Genomic DNA, 13,212 nt, shown 5'->3' on the forward strand with positions numbered 1-13,212 from the left:
TTCTGGCTGCCCAGACTCCAGAAATAATCACACAGAAACTGTATTAATTAAATCACTGCTTGGCCAATTACTTAAGTGTATTGCTCCTAGCTCTTACATCTAGAATTAACCCATCTCCATTATTTTATATTTTACCATGAGGCCCATGGCCTACTGGCAATGTTTCAGCATTTCTAGTGGTAGCTCTTTAGCTTCTCTCTAAACTCCACCTTCCTTCTGTCAAGCATTCAGTTTAGTTTTTCCTGCCTAGCTCTGTTTTACTCTATCACAGACCTAAGGCAGTTTCTTTATTAACCAATGGTATTCACAACATACTGATGGGAATCCCACATCACCTCTCATTTTCTGTTTAGATAAAAAGAAAGGTTTTAACTTTAACATAGTAAAATTACATATAACAAAACAGGTATCAAGCAAGAATTACAGTTACTATATTTATATCTATTTTATCTTTTATCATAACTAAGGAAAACTATAATTATAACTATTCTTCAACTCCATTAAAGACTCCAGAAAGATATATTACCTAAGTAAACAGGAAGTACATTATAAGAAACTTACAAAACACTAGAATTGACAGAGACATCTTGCCAACTGTACAGTCACCCAAAGTTCTTCTGTACTGTTAGGGCATCCATCTTCAGCCTATAGGCCCATAGTGTCTGGCAGACTTTTCCATGAAGCAGGAAATTTCAAAGACAGTTCCATGTTGGAGGAAGGTTGTTTGTTTATTCCTGACTGATCAGCCCCAAAATAGTCACGATCAGAAATACATATACAGAGTATAACAAAATTGACCGTAAACCAAAATCCATAACAATGTAAATCTCTATAGCATATCCCCCTTTAAATATAAACAAACATTTATAAACAATCATTTTGTTAATTTGGGTATAGTTCTCTCTAAACTGCTTCCTGCTTTTTGTTGGGTGAAGTCATTTTAGGGGTACTTACAGTAACTTTTGGGGGAGTCTTAATTCATCAAACCACATTAGTCTGGAAGGATTCCACAGGTTATCATTTTTTATGCAAACAAAAGAACCTCTTTTCCAAAGCAACATATCCTTAGACCAAAATTCTGAAGTAAAGATACCTTTAAAGTATATATGTTGGTTACTTAGCTCCTTCACAATCAAAAAAATTCAAAGAAAACACATAATACATAATAATAATATTATTATAATATATTATATATACATAATATATAATAGTATTATAATACATAATCCAGACTCTCTGTGTATATTCCATCTTTACATGGCTTATTCTTTTTTACTTGTTTTAATCTATGACTGTCTGTATTCTGTCTTTTATAAAACTTTGTTTTATATTTTTTATAAACCATTTACTTTTTTATAACCCTCTATACTCGTTTTCTTCTCTCTCCCAAGCCTATGTACATTTATGCAACACTGTGACCCATTTAGAGATATTTTCCATCTGAATTTGTCTTTACTCCATATCTGTAATCCTTTTCTGAAGAGGACAGCTTCTTAAAACACTAAGTGCTTCTTAAAAAGCTAAGAGGCAGCATTTCTAGGGCAAATACAGCCTGTCTGCCTGCTTTGCCCAGTCCAACATGGCAAAGGCGTGTTTGCTGCCTCCGAGAGCCATGTACATTGCCCCATTTTTAGGCACACAGCAGGTCTAAGTTGCCAATAAGCAAGTTGTAGCACTTTGCTCACAGAACTCATTTAAATGCTCCATAGCTGAACCCACTGAAAGAGTCAGAGCCATTTGTACTGGCGAACCAGGAAGCTGCTGCTTTTAAAACCATGAGGCTTTTTTTCTGCTACCACTGAATCAGAGAGACTTCTCTCAAAGGAGCTGCAGTACACCAATAGCAAGCAGAGCCCATCTGGGAAAAAAGTATGGCTAAACTTTGTTTTTTAGTGTCTAGAATTCTTTTCCAAGCCTACTTAGGTTTTACGTGGATTTAGTCACCCATGTTGGTGCACCAATTTGTAGTAAGGAGACCACTTGTTCATTTCCTGGCTGCCCAGACTCCCAAAATAACCACACAGAAACTGTATTAATCAAATTACTGCTTGACCAATTACTTAAGTGTATTTCTAGCTAGCTCTTACATCCAGAATTAACCCATCTCCATTATTTTATATTTTACCACAAAGCTCGTTGTCTATTGGCAAGGTTTCAGCATGTCTGTCTCTGGTAGCAGCTATATGGCTTCTCTCTAAATTATGCCTTCCTTCTCCCAGCATTCAGTTTAGTTTTCCTGCCTAGCTCTGTTCTACTCTATCACAGGCCAGGGACAGTTATTAACCAATGGTATTAACAGCATACAGAGGAGAATCCCACATCAAATCTACACTCTTTTTTCCTATGGAAATAAAATCAAAATCTGTTCTCCAAAGCAATGTATTTTTTGAGTTCCATTTTAAAGTTAAGGCATTCTTAAAATATCTAGGCTGGTTTGTTTCAATCCCATGTCTTCTAGCAGATGTTGTTTTGCTGATAAACAATAAAAAAAAACAAAATCAACACAATACTATATAGCCTACTGACTCCCTGATATTTTCTATCATTGCATGGCTTTTTTTCTTTTATATTATTGTGTTCTTTTTTTAAAGACTTTATTATTTTTAATCTATTTTTGTATGGCTATACCCTTCCTCTTGTCTTAAGCTTATGTACATTGTTAAAACACTGTAATCTGTTTAGAGGTTTATCTTTACTGTGTATCTTTTAGCCTTTTTTGACCACATGAACCTTTCAACTATATGGCTAGAACCTCCACTGAGATTTTAGTCGCTAGCTCTGTCCCAAGTTCCTGGGTGATACAAGGCAAGCCTACGCCTGCAGGCCAGATATGGAGGTTGTAGGTTTGTTTAACCAGGAACTGCAATCAACCAGCAGCCTTTTTTAAAAGTTTTTCTTCTTAACTTAGACTGCTGCTGTAAAGCAGAAACTTTTAAAGGAACTATGTCGGGTTTGTTTGTTTTCAGCTTTCTCAGGCTCCCAGTGGATATTCCGACCCCACGTTGGTTGCCAAAAGGTTGGTTTTTCTTTTACTCTTTGCTCTTTGGAGGCCCAACACCCAGCTCCCAAATAAATACATGGAGACTTATTCTTACGTCTGAATGCCCAGGTTTAGCTTGACTAATTTCTAGCCAGCTTTTCTTAACTTAGGTTATCCTTTCTACCTGTGTCTCTGGTCTTTGACCTTTATCTATCTTATATGTCTTTCTTATCTTCTTACTCCATTGCTGGCTATGTAGCTGAATGGCTGGCCCCTGGCACCCTCCTCTTCTCCTTTTCTCACTCCTTCCTCTTCTTTTCTTCTCATTTATTTTTTTTCCTGCCTGCCAACCCCACTTATTTCTCTCTCCTGCCTAGCTATTAGGCATTCAACTCTTTATTAAACTGATTGGGTATTTTAGACAGACATAGTAACACAGCTTCACAGAGTTATATAAATGCAACCACATCTTTGCATTATTAAACAAATATTTCACAGCATAAACAAATGTAACACATATTCAACTAATATTCCACAATAGGAACTGAAATTATTTCATTACGAGCACCAGATGCTAGGCACTGAACTGCAGAATTTGATGTTTGCCATGTTTCCATTTTTCTTCAGTCCACCAGTCTTCTCTTTGGGAATGAAAATGGTTACATGTACCATTGTAGGCAGAAAGTATATAATTTATTCTTGATGTTACAGGTGCTCACAGTCAAAGAGATTCCCTGAGTCTCAGAAGAAACTTTGAAGTTACTTTTATGAATAGTAATAGAACTCTTAGAGACCAAGAAGTGTTTTGATGTTAGACTGGACACACTTTACATTATAAAATGACCATGAGCTATAAGTGGAATATCATGATTCTAAAATGATATATTGTGGACTGGATAGATAGCTCAGTTGATGAAGGGCTTTCTACATAAGCACAGGGACCTGAGTTCAATCCCTAGCATCAGTGAGAGAATGTGAGCACATTGGCATAGACTAGACACCCTAGCACTGGGGAAGGGAGAGTTGCATCACTGTGGCTAACTGGCAAACATGTCCTTTGTCTGAAAAATTAAGGTTGACAGTAGCAGAGCAATCTCACTGGACATATTATCATGGCCTCCACATGCACATACTCACACAAGTATGTGCATACCTGAAATTCATGGAGAGAGAGAGAGAGAGAGAGAGAGAGAGAGAGAGAATATTTGAATACCAAGTTGACAGCAAATGGACTTGTAATGATTAAGAATGTTAACAACCAGCTTAAGAGAATCCAGACTTTCTGGATATATATGTGAAGGAGTTTCTAGATTAAGTTAATAGAGGTAGAAAAACCCACCCCAGTTGTGTTGGGCAGTATTCAGTGGGCTAGGGCTCCGGGTACAATAAAAAAGAAATGGTAAAGTGAGCCAAACACCAGTGTTCATCTTTTTCTGTGTCCTAACTACAGATACAATGTGGCTATCCTAGCTAGGTTCCTATTTTTGTGATAAACACGATGATCAAAAATAACTTGGGAAAGAATTGCATCTATTTCAACTTACAGTGTAGAGTTCACCGTGGCAGGAATTCAGGGCAGGAACCCATAGACAAGAACTAAAGCAGAGACTAATGTAGAAGGCTGCTTGTTTGTTCCCAGCTGCTCAGCCCTGAAATAATCACACAGAAATCATATCATTTGCAATTCTGTTTGGCCAATAGCTTAAGCGTATTTCTGGCTAACCCATCTCCATTAATCTGTGTATTGCCATGAGGCTGTGGCTTACCAGGTAAAGTTCCAGCATCTGTCTCAGCCATGGCTATGTGGCTTCTCCCTGACTCCGCCTTCTTTCTCCCAGCATTCAGTTTAGTTTTCCACACCTAGTTAAGTTCTGCCTTGCTATAGGTCCAAGACAGTTTCTATAATAATCAGTAATAACAGCATACAGATTGGAAATTTCATATCAAGAGACCATGAGATAGTACTACTTACTGGCTTTCTCAACTACCCCACAATGGGGTGAGCCCTTCCATGTCAATCATTAACTAAGAAAATGCCCTACCTATAAGCAAGACCTGCCGATAAGCATGCATTTTCTCAGTTGAAGTTCTCTCTTACCAGTTGGTCTTAGTTTGTGTCAAGCTGGCAAAAATCTGAACAACACAATTACCAGCTGTCTCACATCCCTTGCTGTTATGCCTTCTCCACCATGATGGGCTGTACCCGAGAATTATGAGTCAAAATGAACTCATTTCTCAATTGAGTTGCTTTTATCAGACATCTCATTGTGGCAGTGAGAAAAGTAACTAATTCAGAAATACATCAAGAATCCAATCAACTTGCTATTGACACATTCCCTAAGTAGGATTAGACACTGAAATACCAGAAGCTTAAGAAAGCCTCTAAGTTGAGAAACACAATCAAGATAAATGAACCGAATGGTAGGAACTCAGTGAAACAGACCATGTGAAGAAAAGCAGAAAACTGAAGACAAAGTTGTAATTACTGTCCTTGCCTAAATAAGACATGTTGCATCCCACGTATAAAATAAAAAACTATAAAAAGAATAATTGTGAAGTGGGTAGGTCACTCAGGAGTCTGAAGAAGAGGGAGACAGCAAAGCCTGGTATCGGCATGAGATCTGCCCATCCCACACTGGTACAACTGTTTGCCAACTTAATTTAAAAAAAAAATGTTACCAGGGGAAAAAAGATTCAGCACATACTCTGCAGGGAAAGCCTTTCCACCGAAAACTGTTATGAGTTTCCAAAGACTGGCTGTCTGTTCACACTGGGAGAAAAGACTGGGAGTTTCCCAAGACTGGCTGTTCACACTAGGAGAGAAGACTGGGAGTTTCCCAAGACTGCCTGTCCATTCACACTGGGAGAGATGACTGGGAGCTTCCCAAGACTGGCTGTTCACACTAGGAGCGAAGATTGGGAGTTTCCCAAAACTGGCTGTCTATTCACACTGGAAGAAAAAACTGGGTTGAGAAACTAAATTGACAGAAAGCTATGACTGTGGGTAAATTCAAAATCCATGGACACCAAGTTATTCCATGGAGAAATGTGACTGTCTTAGCCATGTCCCAGTTTCATGTAGACATCCTTCACATCCTTTTCTCAGGTCCCACACACACACACATGTATAAAATAAAATGAAAATAAGTTCTTCATTAATCCAGGTTCTGCTCCTGGAACACGTTATGCCTTGGAAACAAAAATAAGCCTATCATTTGTGTTGATAGACATCCAGCCTTCTACAGTGGTCACTGATGTCTATAAGATAATTGGAAATGATGGGGAAGAAGAATGAATTGACTATAAAAAAATCGTAAAGCCAAATTGCTGTGATAATTTTTCATTTTTCCCCATCTTTCTGTTCATATCAAAGTTCATAACTTAACATCAAAGTGACACAATTATAATTATAATATTTTGCAGAACAAATGGTCTTTTGTTAATACAGAGTTACTATAGATCTCTTATAAACTGTAAGAATATATTTAGTTTGCAGTATATGGTTTCTATTAGTACAATCCACCACAAATGGACAGCAGAATGGGAAGAGTGAGCTAATAATCTTGGATCAGTAGTTACTTCTGGTGACTTGTGTGAATTAAGAGTTCAGAAAATCAAGAACCCAAAACAAGATAGCATCAATCCCTAAACCTGTAACGTTTTTCCATTCAGTATCAGAGAGTCTGAAAGAGGTTGAAGAGAGGATCCAGTCTTCTTTACAAACCAGAGAGTGGAGACAAATGGAATCTCCATGCCTCACGCAAGATGACAGCTAATTAAGAACAGAGATACAACTTGAGCCTAAGACTCAAATCTTCTTTTTCTCCCTGCCCCCACTGTTTTGTACTTTTTCTCCCAGGTTTAGCTAAGCAACATCAATGGTTCAGCTGCTTCCGTGCCAGGAGACAAGCCAATGAGGATCAAAGGACATCTGTGAAGTAATGACAGTCTAATTCACCACTGGCAGAAACGGAGGTTTGAGATGAAAATTGCAACAGACAGCGGCAGAGCGACCTGCAACACATTTTTGAGAACACAAAATACCTCTTAGATGGCGGGATTGGAAAGAGGGGCCACCAGTCCTTATTCATCCTGCATGCAGTTCTGCCACATGATTGGTTGGTCTCCCAAATCAGCACCCTCCTAAATACATCTGCAGCCACAGTGGAGAGAGGAATGCCAGGGCTCTGCTAAACTCATAATAAATTTACTTTTTTTCAAGACAGAGGAAAGAGCTGGAAAAACTACAGAATCAAAGGAGCATGATGTAATAATCATTTCCTTCACGTTCCCAAACCCAACTGCGCTCCGTGATCTCTAGCTATCTTGGCAGGATTTCCAGCCTTTCCAGCTGTAGTCAAAGTCAGGGTTTGCATCTTCAGAGCAAGAGCTCAGCACTAGTCCCCTCTGTTGACTGAGTATGTCTTCATAGAGCACTGCCTTGATGATAAAAGTTGTGATAAGTCACTGTAGGGGTTAAGTCACTGTAGGGGATCAACCTACTACAATTCTAGTCTTTAGACTAATTATCAAGGTTTCTTAAGGACTAGCTGAGCAGAGCCTGCCTTGTGCTGCACAGATGCACTTTCTGCACGAAACTCAAGAGTTGCAGACCAGCCTCACCCACATAGTCATTTGGAAACCAGTCCAGACGACATCACATCCTTTCTCAAATATTGCCTGGAGTCAGTAAAGCTCTTGTTTCGTAAGCATGCTGAGCACACTGCTGGTCTAAATACATAGTACAAAATGGCAGAATGGCCATTTCAGACATTTTTTAAACCCAAACAGTTTTACAGTGAACTCAAGTCAACAACTCAAATATCTATTATTAAGGAAACATTGCAATGCAATACAATCCAGAGATACATTAATTTAATGCTTATATAACAGAATCGCAGACCTTTGCCCAACTGGTAGCCATAATGGAAGTGTCTTTTAGGCACTGGAACCCAGCAGGTAGGCAGAACTACTTGCCAAAATGAAAACAAAAATCTAAGCCATCCAAGTTCACAGCTCTGGGAAAGTATCTAAATATACTAACCTTGCTTTGTTGTTTCTGTAATTCTGCTTCTGGCTAATTGTTCTTGCTAACTGAGGTGTGTCAGCCCAAATCATCAGCTCCTCTAGGATGAAATCAGCTTTCAAATTTAAAACTCCACATTTAACAGTTTAGGGTTTTAAATGCTGAAGTAAAGAAAGTGGTAGTATAAAAGTCACAACCCACTGTGATGTCACAGCCACTTTCGTGATCACTGGGGCTAAGATTTTCCTAATCAAATGCATGTTACATGTGATTAAGAACATAAACTGAGCTGGATCTCTGGGCATAGATCTGCAATCCCATGTATTCCAGAGTACGAGACACAAAGATCTCAAATTCAAGGCCTGTCTGGGCTATGGAGGGAGTTAGAGCCCAGCCTGAGCAATTGGTAAGAACTTGTCTCAAAACAAAAGGTAGAAGAAAGCTTTAGGATGTAGTTCAGTGATAGAACACTTGCCTAGCAGGCTCGGGGTCTTGGGTTCAATCTTCAGACCTACAAAAATAAACAAAACAATGTTAGAGCAGAATTGCTTGGGCTCAAATGTTGACTTTACCTTTTAACCTTGGACCACGACTAGTAAGTCACCTGAGTGAATAATTTCATTTTACTATATGTTGCTGTTATTATTACTAATGAACTGAAAATCAAATATTGGCCTTCCTATACCATAAAGAAGAAATAGAGACAGAATAAGAAAAAGTTTAGGAACACACTTCAACTAAACAATATTACTATAATTTTTTTAGTCATGCATTCTAATAATATGGCATGCCACTGATTAAAAGGCATGTATTTTTCACATTTTGACATCTCTGAGGTTGAATGCCAAAACATCAAATCTCTCTCTCCTTCATAAACAGAAATATGAGGAAAGAATCTGGGTAGAACACAACTTAAAGAAATGGTTATTACCACCTCAGTCTTGTTATTTGTCTGTCTTAGATGTTTGTTTGTGGAGGTAGTCCTTCCCCAAGACCGTTTGTTGCTCTGTAGATCTCTCTTCTCTTACCTTAACAGGAAACCTTCCAGATCATTTTAGCCAAGGAGAGAGGAGCAAAAGGGATTGTCTGGAACTGTGATGATCTGGCTTCTCTATATTCACAATTTCAGTTTCTGGGTGTCTCTCAACCTGTTTAAATCACACTGAGGAAATTTAAGAATGTGTTTTAGAAATTAACACATACATGGAGGGGAAAGAGAGCAAGCATCAAGTGCGGAGTGCGATGTAATAAGCCTTCTGTTTTGTGTCTTCGAGCGGAAGCCTCTTGCCTGGAGTAGTTAATGCTCTAATTTGGGGAGAATTTATCAGCTCTGCTCATGATCACGTTCTCAAGAGTTTAATTAGCTACTTAATGAAGAAATCTACTTTGCTGTGGAAACCCATGCCTCGTTAAGTCCTACATAGAAACTGCTGCAGGCAGGCCAGGCGTCTGTGCTCGGGGTCTAAGTCATCCAGCAATTGGCATTTGATGTGCCCTAGAACTTCAGTGGGGTTCTAGAACATGAGCCCCAGATTCGGAATCCCCAAAGACTTCAGCTGTGCTCTAGGCAGCACACAGAATATTTAACCCTTTACCTTTGCTTAGGAAAAAATCTGAGCTAGCCCATCCAGCCTTTCAGGATCTCTATAGCACTGAGACAGGCAATGGGTTCCTTGGTCTTGCCTTTCAACCCAGTGTTTTCAGGCAATGCCTCTGTTATGTGTTTGTTGAATTTCTTGTACTTTGCCCTGGATGCTGTCAGTCTGTGTTCAAATGAACCATTTTCTCTAGTTCAACAAAGACATCTTAAATTTTATCTCTACTTTCCTCAATAACATCTGGATATTGCACTTAGGAGCCAGATATTCTATTATTTTATGAATATTTTTAAGTTGCCTAACAGAAAGCCTATTCATCTCGAGAGTTTTTGTGCCATAGATATCTACCTATCAAGGGTCAGTTTATCGGGATTTACCAGTAATATAATGAAAACAAAGTTAAGGCAACAGGAACAGTTATATAGATGTTCAAATCAAAGCCCTCAGTAAAAGCTTGGGTAGATTGTATTTAAATCTAAAGTGTGGGAGAACCTAATAGTATGTTTCTATTAAATAGACCCAGTAGTAAGATGACCCCTAGTGACTCGTTGATATACCTACCCACAGATGAGTGTGTCTCTCAGTCCTCACCAGAAACGCTTCTTCTTGCAGTAGGTAGGAAATACCAGAGACCCACAGCTGGTCACCATGAGAGAACGAGACTGGAGTGCTCAGCCCGAGTGGGACATTCATATCTTAGCAGTCCTCCTAAGGCTCACAGAACTCCACAGAAGAGGGGGCAGAAAGACTGTAAGAGCCAGAGGCAGAGAATGACTTCAAGAAACAACATCTTCTGGACACAACCGATAACCCTACCACCATTGTGACAGCACACTCAAGACCTGCACAAGTTCAACCAGAACGAAATCCAAGCACGGTCAGGGAACAGAGTGCATGAAATCCCACCACTAGCTGAGGAGCTATGGGCAGCTAAGAGCTGCTGGGGGAGGAAGAGTCGGTTTCTTTAATGCAGTGACGCCTGGTAGGTCCACCATACTCCAGGGCTGGCCTCAAACCCATGAAGAGTAGAACAACAAAACTGGAGTCCATGGGGGTGGGGAGGACAAACTCAAAGCTGGGGGATTGGGGCTGATGGAAGAGAGTGAATCTGGGAAAAGTCAGAGAAGGGATGTGAATATGATCAAATACATTGCATTAAAAGCTCAAAGAATTAATAAAAATATTTAAAACATAAATCTGAATTCCGTTTAAATGTAGTAGTTTTGTTTAAATCTCACTCTAGTTATGTAATGTCTAGTATAAAGAGAAAAACTAACTAGAGTTTATTTAGATTTCTCAATGGACAGATTTCTTCGGAGCTAAATAGCTGTTTTCTGAAGTCACATATATAAGGCCATGAGAACCAGCACGGTCTGGAAGGCGAAGCCTACAGACAGCCAAAAGGGAGTTGGGATGGCGTGGAACAGTCTATCTGGTTTGAGGAAGTTGGATAACCTTTGCTACCTAAATCAGTGCATGGCAGCCTCAGGTCAAATAACCTCGTGTCAGAGTGACTGGAGCTCATGTAGATCTATGGAGAAATGGGGAAGTCACAGGACTGATGAAAACACAAACCAGCCAGCCCTGCATGTGTTCTTATGAGTCTGCTTTTGCCAGTGTCCAGTAAAGGCTGTCAGTCCACCTGGATGAGGAATGAAAAGCAGAGCCCACAGCACGAAGACTTGGTTAACTTCAGAGTGTGCACCGGATTAGTGAAGGCCTTAAGGAAGGTATGCGCCTGGGGGCTATTTATTCCAAGGGCAGAGTATCAGGAAATTAAATAAATCCTTCCCTCCAGCCACTTAGGAGGAACAGATTGACTCATTACCAACTCTGTTGAAGACAGCTGAGATGACTTCCCAGGTAAGAGTGCTTTCCTACAAGCCTAATGACCTGAGTTCAGTTCTCCATTGAACCTGCAGTGGAAGGAGAAAGTCGACTCTTCAAAGTTGCTCTATGCTCTCTGAATGCCCAAGCATCCACTTTCACAGTGTATCACACACATACACGCACCCACACACACACACAGTGATGAAAAATAAATATTTTTTTAAATAAAAATTATAGTGTCGCATAAAGCTTATGCCTTTGCGGTGTTAGCACCAATGTGGGACACTGCTCTTACAGGAGCGTACAAGTCTCTTGAGAAGTTCACCGAGAAGGGAGAGAAAATTACATCTAGTTACAGTTAGCATGCATCAGTAGTAGCCACAGCAACTTATTTTGGTTATAGATTTTCTTTTTCTTTCTTCTGCAAGAGAAGTTCAGAGACAAGCAATCTTGGCAGGTATGAAAATCCACAGTATTATCAGGGTCCCAGATTCCTTCCATCTTCCTTTCCCTCCACTTCTAACACATGGTTTCCATCCTCGGGGCTGTAGCCTGATGATGGTTCTTTCTGGCTCAGAACACTGGTCATTATCACTTCCATATCCAGGAAAGGAGGGTGGGAAAGAAAGAGTGTGGGGGAGAGGGAGGGGGGAGTGACAGCTGTCTGCACCACCATTAAAGAGGAAATCACTTTCAGCAATTTCCATGTGCATATACTCGTCCAGCCTAACCTGGGAGGAAATATTTTAGCTGAACATCTGCAGCTGAATGGTTTTTAGTAAGGAAGTCAGGAATGTACACTGGCTAGGCAGCCAGCTGTCTGGCAGAGCAGGAGTTCCGTGGACCTTCATGAATGAAGGATTTCCTCAACTGCAAGCCTGCTTGGTCACATCGCCCTCCCTGGAAGAGGTACGCTTGCCCCAGAGTTAGAGTCCCCAGAATCTTCTCTGATGCAGGCAAAGAAAAGGAGACATTCGTCACAAAACAGATGGGTCTCAGAGTTTACCAAGTTCTTTGGGTATTCATAGCAATAAACAGGGTGGGGTGGGGAGGAAGTAGGATTAGAAGTTGGCACTGAAAATGACATCAAAGACAAGTGCAAAATAAAAACCACACTAGAAATACTGTCACTGGAGGCCTCGGGTTTGCCAAGGATGACAGCATGCATGCACGCTTAAGTCTTAGTTCTCCAGATCACCTTTGGCACTGGAATCTCTTCTGTGTACTGTGCACTTAGCGTGTGCTGGGGCTAGCCATTTGCTGTGTCCAGTTCTCACAGGATCCTATGCTGACTCACTGAGGTTTCTCAACGAGGGCAATAGGATGTTAGAAGTACATAATGGCTTCCTCAAGTCGTGTGGTGAGAGAGTGGGATTTGGATTCACGTTCCAACTTCAGCCCATGCTCTCTCTTCTGTTGTATCCTGAAGAATTGTGTGGGCTCAAATATTGACTTTAACATTTAACCTAGGTGTGGGGATGTAGCTTAGAGGTAGAGCACATGTTTCGCATATATGAGGCCCCGGGTTCGAGCCCTGGCATCTCCAAAACAATACTTTGCCGGGCGATGGTGGCGCACGCCTTTAATCCCAGCACTCGGGAGGCAGAGGTAGGCGGATCTCTGTGAGTTCGAGACCAGCCTGGTCTATAGAGCTAGTTCCAGGACAGGCTCCAAAGCCACAGAGAAACCCTATCTCGAAAAACCAAAAAAAAAAAAAAAAAAAAAAAAAAAAAAAAAAAAAAAAAAACATTTAACCTTAGACCATGACTAGTAAGTCT

General features: G+C 40.2%; 1 non-coding gene across 1 annotated transcript; it reads left to right on the forward strand.

The window, feature by feature from the left end:
* The first annotated feature begins 12,908 nt into the window (after positions 1-12,908).
* Positions 12,909-12,980, forward strand: Trnaa-cgc. Its single transcript has one exon. It is a non-coding gene; the product is annotated as a tRNA-Ala (tRNA).
* The last annotated feature ends 232 nt before the right edge of the window (positions 12,981-13,212 follow it).

This window comes from Microtus oregoni, unplaced genomic scaffold, assembly GCF_018167655.1.
Source record: "Microtus oregoni isolate MIOR12 unplaced genomic scaffold, Mior012 000019F_ref0000042, whole genome shotgun sequence".
Classification (NCBI taxonomy): Eukaryota; Metazoa; Chordata; class Mammalia; order Rodentia; family Cricetidae; genus Microtus; species Microtus oregoni.